This window comes from Paramormyrops kingsleyae, chromosome 19 (assembly GCF_048594095.1).
Source record: "Paramormyrops kingsleyae isolate MSU_618 chromosome 19, PKINGS_0.4, whole genome shotgun sequence".
NCBI classification, from domain to species: domain Eukaryota; kingdom Metazoa; phylum Chordata; class Actinopteri; order Osteoglossiformes; family Mormyridae; genus Paramormyrops; species Paramormyrops kingsleyae.
This window is the reverse complement of record NC_132815.1, coordinates 18,777,057-18,783,660: the sequence shown is the minus strand read 5'-3', so window position 1 is coordinate 18,783,660 and position 6,604 is coordinate 18,777,057. Positions and strand designations below refer to the sequence as shown.

Here is a 6,604-nt window from a genome sequence, read left to right as displayed (position 1 = left end):
ATACATGACTGCTTTAAGTAGTGTTACAAAATGTACTATTGCAATATTGTAAAATGTATTATCTTCTTGCCTCCTCAATTTTGTTTAACCATCATCCACCTCTGCCGCACAAGCTAACGCAACAGAAGCCATAATGCAGCACTTAGCAACTCTGTGACTCTCCAATCAACATATATTTTTTTAAATCAATATCTCGCATTACAGCAAACGTGAGGTGTTAAGAAGTGGCTTCCTTTCACTGCCTTTGAGCAAACGACACACGTGACTTGCCTCAAAGACCTGCTGACACTTTGCAAGCAGATCACCAGCCTCCCAGGATGTTTCTCACTGCCTCTCCCATCCTTTTGGTATGTCGGAGATCTTTCATATTTTTGTTGTATTTATTCTTGTTTGTCATTATATTGTTGAACCACTCTTAATTTTTAACCATAGTCAGGGATTGATGTTAGCACAACTATATCCTGTTTGCCTTATGCGTTAACACATGTATCCGATGCACATAAAACATATTATTTTGTCTACTTATAGGGGGCCAACAAACCACTAAGATGCAAAGTGCTAGCATAGAACATTTCATTTCATGCAACTGGGGGGCACTGCTCCCCCCCCCCCCCCCAAACACCACCCATGCTATTAACAATCGTTTAACATGTTTAAAACCCAGGAACATATAAAACTAAACTTTGTGGGAAAAACAATATTTCTAGACATAATCAGGTAATAACAGCTTTTATGTCTTATCAGTGTTTTGTGTCTTATCAGTGTTCTATCAGTTACAGTTTTGACTTTCTTTTTTATTGACTTTATCGTGACAATCCAGTGCTGGAGGTGTGAGGCAACAGTGTTAGCTAGTGATGGCCAAATGGAGCTTCATGAACCATTTGATGTATTTTTTGACCCCACTAGATGGTGCTAGTGGGGTCAGAAAATACAGCAATTAGTTCATGAAGCTTCATTTGGTCATCACTAGTGTTAACTACTGTCTTATTGTGCAGCCCGTAGCAGTAGTCAAGTTAACTCTAAATCTAGGTCCAAGTCGGTTAACAATTCAGGCAATTAGCCTGTTCAGCATTGACCTCAGAGGAGTATTGAACATATCTTGCTTGAGGCTTCCTTTCTTCTCCATTATGTGATAATATGCGGCGAATTCCAGCATGCTTAACATTTAAATCATCCATCTGGTTTCCCATAATTGCTTATCCACATGAGTCTGGAGCCCATCCTAGAAAAGCAGGGGGATGCACTGTTGGGATGCCAGTCTATCAAAGGACAGGCACATGCACACAATTGCATACTATGGACAATTAACACACCTCAATTCACACACGCCATGTGTCTTTGGACTGTGGGCTGAACACTGGTTGATGGGGGGAAATGCAATCAGTTTTTAATTATAGAACAATGCCCCATTTGAGTTTTTGAGAAATCCTCATTAGGTTGTTGTTACTGTAATGCTTTTAATATGAATCCATCCGTCCACCTCCCATAATTGTCTAGTTAGTACAGAATCACTATGAGCTGGGAGCCTATTCCAGCAAACACGGGATGTGGGGAAATATTGGATAGGATGTCAGTCCATCGCAGTGCACACACAGTGTGGACAATTCAGAGATACCGGTTGACCTAAATGCTAATCTTTGAGCTGTGGGATGAAACCGCTGTGCCTGAAAGAAACCTGTGAACATGAGGAGAACATGAAAACTCACTTGTGTTCCCACTGTGTGTGGCAAAATAGTAGCTCTGTCCTGGCCAGATCCGATCAAAAGGTCAGCCTTGTTGTTAAAATTGCTCACAGCAGAAGCCATGATTTCCATGCCACTATATTGTAGCCTTTTTGCAGTTTCAGCAAGGCCACGTTCTTCCTGATTTCTAGACCTTAAAAAAGATGTGACCTAGATTACAAAATATGGAAATTGTATGGCCACATCTTTGCATAGCACTTCCTTTAATGAGTTTTTTTTTCTACTCTGGAGTATAAGTCATGAGAATGAATGTGCCTATAAATTCTTTTTAAACTTGGAGAGATGTTGAAGGGAGAACATGTTTGATATTCTTTGGCTTCTGGTTTCATTGGAAGAAACGACATGGCCCTTCGGAACTAAGCTGTGGGCCATTTCTCCAGCCACCTCAGACCAGGACCAACCTCACCACTGAGTGTGATGAATGAATTAGGTCAGTAAGCTTAATCATCTGTTCAGTCAACTGCATAAGGTTGTTGGGTAGACAGAAAGCCTCCACGTGCTGCTGTTTTTTGTTCCTTTTTAATACAAAAATTGAAAACTGAAGATTACCTTGAGCAGCGTAACTATCAGAACCACCAGTAGGTGGTGCATCTATTAAGGAGCAAGAATCAGGGCTGAAAATTAGCAAAAAGTATATACCTTTAACATTGTTTGTATCTTCTTAAGTAATTTTTATGCATTTTATTTTGGAGTAAAACATGAAGCATCCCTTATCTTTTTATAAAGCCTCAGGCAGCCTATCGCAAGTTAATTCCCTATCTATCCTTAAAAAGCTGGTATTTACCGTTTTTTCAGTGTTTGGTTGTTTTTTGCAATTAGTCTATTACCGCCATCTGGTGGCCAGGGTGAAAAAAACAGTTATGAGTAGCGTCCTTCGTGATATGGTTCACATATCTTCCGGTTAAGCGGTTAGATTTTTATGTTTATGAGTCTTGTACTTGACAGATCACCCGCATGTTGGGAACGTTTTCTCGTAAAATGTACCTTGGCCTCATAATCTTGTGGAACTGCAATCAATGTAGTTACAGACGTATACATCTTTAGGCGGGTACTGAGTGAACAGCCTAAATTCAGTGTAGCGGAATTCAGTGTAGCGCCCTTAACTTTATGCTCACTTTGTCTATTTCCATTGGGTAAAATATTTTCATTATGAATACTCACTTCTGACCCCTTGCCTTGATAGTAGTAGTGCATATAAACTGTTTAAGTATCGGTTATCCAACATTCTTCAGGTAGTAAAGATATCTTGCAATTCGTTTTTGTGTGGTATCATGGTATGTATATGAGCAAATACGACCTTGACATTTGCTTGATATTTGCTTAGCTTCCAGATGGACGATCTTCAAACAAATATCTGAGTACAATATTTCCCTTTTCAAGTGCAGCTCACACTCCGTAAAGTATCATTCAGTGAGTGCAAATAAGTAACTAGAGTCGTATTTGTTCTCCGTCTATGAAATTAATATAAGCGTTTAAATATATTTTCTGATACAGTAGATGTGGATTTGTACTGAATATTACAACCTATGAAGAAATCAGATTTTAAATCTTTCCCAATTATTATTTAGCTAGGTTAAGATGGACATTTCCTGTCATCCTTAAGTATTTTTAAATTTGTTTTTGTTTCTTTGCCATTGAACTGCCAGGTCTGTGTCCATTATTAATGTCCTAGCAAAACTGTATTTTGTTATGAACTTATTTGCGAGCCGCTGAAAGTGCTGGACAGGACCCAGTGGGGATGCGTCCTAACAGCCAAAGCAATCCCTCCTCTCTTCCACATGGGACCCCCTTTCCTGGGGTTTCCAGTGGCTCAGCTGCCACTGCGTGGTCCCTCATTTACAGCCAGTGCCGTCAGACCTGTGTCTGTGCTATATATGTGACATATACATATATATATGTATATATCACATTATAAACAACGAGTGGTTTTAAGAAAAACATTCATTCCAAGTAGTAATAAACTGAAGCCCAAATTATAGTTCTGAAAGTGCTGTTCTGTGTTAAAAACTGAAGTCTTTTTAATTAGTAACACCTTTGCAATAACATAAAACAGGAAACATTTATGTCCAGCATACCTTTAGGAATCATTGACTACAATTGCAATCAATAGCAAAATGACAAGAACAGAACTGAATGAGTCAGTCAAAAAATTATGACAATAAAAAGAAAATATGCAGACCTACCAGTCAAAACAGTTGAATCAGCTGAATGACATTGATGCCTCACCATTTTCTTTTTATCTTTGATGTCACATCCAGGTCACTTCATGGTGACGTTTCAGGCACATTCCAATGCATGGCAGACAAACAGGAAGTGGAGAGGAATTCCAACCTGAATGGAACATGCTGCAGCCCCTCGTGGGAATGCCAGGAAAGGCCATTGTTTGCTTTGCTGGTAAGTTCCTCTCCTGTTATGTAAAGGCTGTGTTTTCACTGTGAAAAGTGCCAGGCTTGATGGTAACATTGTGTCAGGGTGCACTGGTATGTTCTGAAACACCATGGTAATGTTCAGGTTAGCTATTCAAGATTCAGATTCAATTTTTTTAAACTAGACTTTTAAAAAGTGCCATCAAAGTTGAGAAGACAGTGGTTGATATTTCAAATAACTTTTCATTGTTTTGCAAAAGCGATGAACACATCACTTTTAGATGACACAGTTGTAGTTTTTTTGTCATTGTTTCACACTCTACTATAACTATCTGTTCTATTCATTTATCTTTTACATATTGCCTAGTCCTGCCTGGGACAATGTTTTCAAAGGGCGTAAGCTCAGTTGTCTTTTCATTTTAAGTGTGAGATTGTGTCTCATGAATATAAGACAATGCTCTCCGATACTCTGATGACTATAGACTCCACAGCTATTGATTTCGGGTCCAGTCCAGCAGTTTCAATATCTCGCAAGATAGTTCCAAACAGAATACTGCTGGGACAAATGTGAGGACATTGTGTGTGTGTGTGTTTTTAGCAAGGAAGAATCTGCTTCCCTGAGCGACAGAAGGCGGAAGAGCATAATTAAGTTACGATTCTTGAGGCGTGACAGATACTTATGCGGTAGCTGGCCAAGCAGCCTCCTCAGAAGTTCTTGGCTTCCTGGAAGTGCAGTTGAGGTCACTGCTTTTGGCGAGAGACACTGACACCTGAGTCTCATCACAGGCCAGCCCTGGTGGAATCACTGCAATACCGTTAGGAACGGGATGAGTACCTTCATGCAGCATTCCTACAGGTGGGAATTGGGTCCAGTGTAAGTTCCCTGTAAGAGCCATCACAGCATTTGTTGGAATGATCCATTGACCGATGTCATTTAGAATGGAGGCTTCAGGTGTGTGTGATTGGGGGGGGGCACGTTGGATTATTTAATGCCTTTGATGTATGTGCCTACGGTGGGAGACTCACACTAGGTTACCTTGGTAACATTGTTATATCGTACCATAGATTTGTAGATCGGCACAGGTGCATCGTAAGAACTACAAACGATCATGATGACTATTATTGCTGTCACTCTGGTGATGTATTGATGAACTGAAAATGTTTTCTAATAGCATGTTATCAGTATAATAGCTGATAGCAAAAATACTATGAGTAAAGGGAAAGAGAGGTCAAATAGCCTAGTAGTCTGGAACCCAGTTGCCTCAATAATTTGATGGCTGTCCCCATACTCTGTCTCCTTCTCAGGTACCACGGCGCTCCCTGAGGTCGGTCCCCACACCCAGCAGCACTTGCAAACCAGGTTCAGCTATGGGAAGACAAAGCACCTTTTCTCCCTCTTGGTTTGTCTGCTAAATATACAACACAGGGTCCCCTGCCTCTTATCTTTCAGCGCCAGGCATACCGAGAGGGGACTGCAGTAATTAGGTGGCTGTATCGGACTCGATTCCCTTTGTTGTCTTATCAGCTCCGGCACCGATTGCGCGTAGTGACACTCACCCCAAATGATTATTTAAACCACGGTGCGGCAGATGAGAGGAAGATTTAAGAGTCACTTCATGGCAAGAATGATTCTTTTTTTTCCGCTTTGTTTATAGAATTAAAAAAAGTCGCCTAAATCACTGAGTAGAAGCTTGTTTTTGTGATCCTTATCAGACGGTGAGGAGACAACCTTGTTTGTCAGATGAAGGAGATGCTTATTGCTCAGGATGTTCTTCATGAGAAAGTATGCCGTGGGACACTTTGGATGCAGGATGCGTGTGACCTGAATGCAGAGCAGAGCACCACAATCTTTCAGGAATTTATTTTCGCACACATCCGAGTGACTGTATAATTACAGAAAATGATTGCGATAATGTTAAAATTGAAAAACAAGATGTGCTACACAGCGGTCCAAATGCGGATTTGGTTCAGAAAGCTTTCTGCTGGAATGTTATGTAGCTCATTCCATTAGGAAATAAGCGTCTGTAGGATTATGCAGTTACACAGCGTGCCTGGTGCCACAATGCGCCAATCAACCCAGCATCTCTGTCTACTTCACCCCTATAAAGCCTCTAACAGTCCCGCCAGATATGTAGTGACCAAAGAGCGGACTCAAGTAAATCAGCCCTAGGCCATCTGAGCACCATAAACACAGGTTATCTACAGGACTATTGTGTGTGCGCTCAGCTCTCTGAGCGATGCTGCATGACAAACACTGTCCCTGAGCGGACATTTTTATTTGCCCAGTGTGAGAAGCCACAGGGGTAGTAGTGTGACCACTCTCTGGGTGTGGATGATAAAGTGTTTAGAATAGTTCAACAAATCCACAAACAAAACCAAAACTTTTTTAATATCTAGCAACATAATTCCCCTTGAGGCTGTAATAGGATTTTTCTTTGTCTAAGGATAAGATAAGTGTGATAGCTATTGGAACACTTTCTTATACAGTGGCGTAAA

The 6,604-nt window shown here is 40.7% G+C and overlaps 1 long non-coding RNA gene across 2 annotated transcripts; it reads left to right on the top strand.

Annotated features, from left to right (window-relative positions):
• The first annotated feature begins 1,988 nt into the window (after nt 1–1,988).
• On the top strand, nt 1,989–5,913 carry LOC111850946 (uncharacterized). 2 transcript variants are annotated; one of them, XR_002839907.2, is made up of 4 exons: nt 1,989–2,172; nt 4,001–4,136; nt 4,895–4,964; nt 5,414–5,913. It is a non-coding gene; the product is annotated as an uncharacterized lncRNA (long non-coding RNA). The 2 variants fall into 2 exon arrangements; XR_002839908.2 differs by lacking the exon at nt 4,895–4,964.
• The last annotated feature ends 691 nt before the right edge of the window (nt 5,914–6,604 follow it).